The sequence below is a fragment of the Cnephaeus nilssonii genome (assembly GCF_951640355.1).
Source record: "Cnephaeus nilssonii genome assembly, chromosome: 4".
In the NCBI taxonomy this organism is placed as follows: Eukaryota; Metazoa; Chordata; class Mammalia; order Chiroptera; family Vespertilionidae; genus Cnephaeus; species Cnephaeus nilssonii.
Window position 1 is genome coordinate 71,202,938 of NC_137075.1, and position 2,262 is coordinate 71,205,199.

The following is a 2,262-nucleotide window of genomic DNA, read 5'->3' on the forward strand; positions in this document are numbered from 1 at the left end:
ATATTTTTAAAAAAGGTTTTTCTACTAGGGCTCATTCATTACTTTTGCCATCCATGTTGTCTTTGCAATTTAATACTAATCTATGGTTTTTTTCTCTCTCTATTATTATTATTATTATTGCAACATCATGATTAACTAAGTGATTAAAGCTTTCTAACACATTGAAATATTTCTAGTCAAACTGAAGAGTAAACTGAAGATACTTTTATTTTTTTAAAATTACTTTTAAAAGGGTAGAATTAATATTTCATTGTCATTTGTAATCAGATGGTAGTTGAATATATAGTCTCTATACTTGATCTATCTTCTTTTTTTTTGTAAATAAAAAACATTACAAGAGCTGATGGCTGTTTAACAGGATTAAAGTAATTCATTGATGGTGGCTTCAAGTTTTCCTTATTAGCTCCAGAAAACTCACCCACCTTTTGTCCTTCTTTAAAAAACTGGAAGGTTGACATGCATTTGACTTCACACTCTGCAGCAATATCCTGACAGTCATCCACATCTACTTCAAGGACCACCACATTGGAATACTTTTCAGAGAGGGAATGATAGAAGGGTTTAATCATTTTGCAAGGCCTACACCAGGTGGCGGAGAAGTCAACTACTACAAGTTTATCTCCTGCACTGTTCCAGGCTTCCCAAAAAGCATACTTGCTCTTGATCTGCTTCACCATTTTGGCGTCTGAGGTCTGACCAGTGACTGTAAAAAGCAATGCAAGTGGATGAAAAGTGGCAGACCGAGCTCTGAAGATGCTTTTCATGTCAACCATAATTATTGAAAAATTTTCTAAAATATATGCTTTTTACTCAGTAGACTATAACAAAAATGACAGATACTGTCTTTAATCATTTGAGATCTAAATATGTTTTAGAATGATCATTATGGATTTCCTTGTGCACTATGATTGATAAAGATTATGTTAACGAGTGAGTCTGTACAGATTAGGAAGTATTTCAGGGATATAGTAAGTGACTTACCAAGGTGGAGACTGGGGATGGTGGGAGCTGTTTGCTTAGCTGAGAAGAGTCTTTTATTATTGATATTGTTAGAATTGCTAGCTGAAGGGGGTATTTAAAAAAAGAACATTTAGTTTGTTTTATGATTCTCTGCAGAAAATATACCCTCTTTTTGCCTGTACACATAACAGACCACTCCCACTGCCTCACCCTTGTTACACCACAGGGATACAGAATAGCAGGCAGAATAATACAACACATAATCTAGCTACCATCCAGCTTTTTCAAATCTTAACATTTTACGATATTCACATCAGATTGCTTTTATTATGTGAAATACAACATTACAGATAAAGCTGAAGCCCCTTGGGTACTACTCTTTCCTCTGTTCTCTACCCAGAGGCAGTCACTATGTTAATTCATTCCTATGCATAGTTTAATCTTTTACTACCTATGTGTGTACCCCAAAACAATATGGTTTGTATATATCCATAAACAATACAGTGGAAAAACTTAATATAAATGGTATTATAACGTTCATATCTATCTGCCACTTGTTTTTCTCCCATTCAAATTCATATTTGTGGCATGTGTCCATCCTTATAGAAGTAGCCTTACTTCACTAATTTTCACTGCTATGTAGTATTCTGTAATTTACACACCACAAATTCCCCTGTTGAGGCAGGTAGGCTGCTTTTAATTTTTTATCACAAACAATGCTATGTTCATGTGTTTTTGATATAATGAACAGGAGTTTCTCACTCAGGTGTATACCTAGGACGCGAGTTGCTGTGTCAAAGGTATGGGTATATTTAATTGGAAAGACATCACTAAAATCTGAAAGAGGCTCTGGGGTGGTGGGACATCCATCTAGGCACAATGACCATGACCTGCTGTACCAGGAGGTGAGCATGCAATAGAGTAAACAGATGTTGATATAAAGTCGGACACCTGAAATTTATATAATGTTATTAACCAATCATATCCTAATACATTTAATAAAAATTACAAAAAGATTTAAATATCATCTGAGATGAGACACTCATTTATAGACTTGGAAATTATAATTTACCTACCCATTCTCCTACTGTTTTGAAAGTACATTTTTATGTATATCACTTTTTGTTCATCTGGGTTATTTTCTCAAGATAATTTCCTGGGGGGAAATTACTAGGCCAATGGGCCAATCATGTCTATGATTTCTGAGGCTGTTTAATATTAGATGCATGCTTAGGAATGGGAGTGCTAACTAAATCGGAACCATCCAAAGACATCAAGCATGATCTCTGTGCAGATATCTTC

At 34.7% G+C, this 2,262-nt stretch overlaps 1 pseudogene across 1 annotated transcript; it reads right to left on the reverse strand.

Annotated features, from left to right (window-relative positions):
* Positions 1-360: 360 nt before the first annotated feature.
* LOC307097826 (thioredoxin-like) lies at positions 361-677 on the reverse strand (annotated as a pseudogene). Its single transcript has one exon. The product of its transcript is annotated as a thioredoxin-like (transcript).
* Positions 678-2,262: the final 1,585 nt, after the last annotated feature.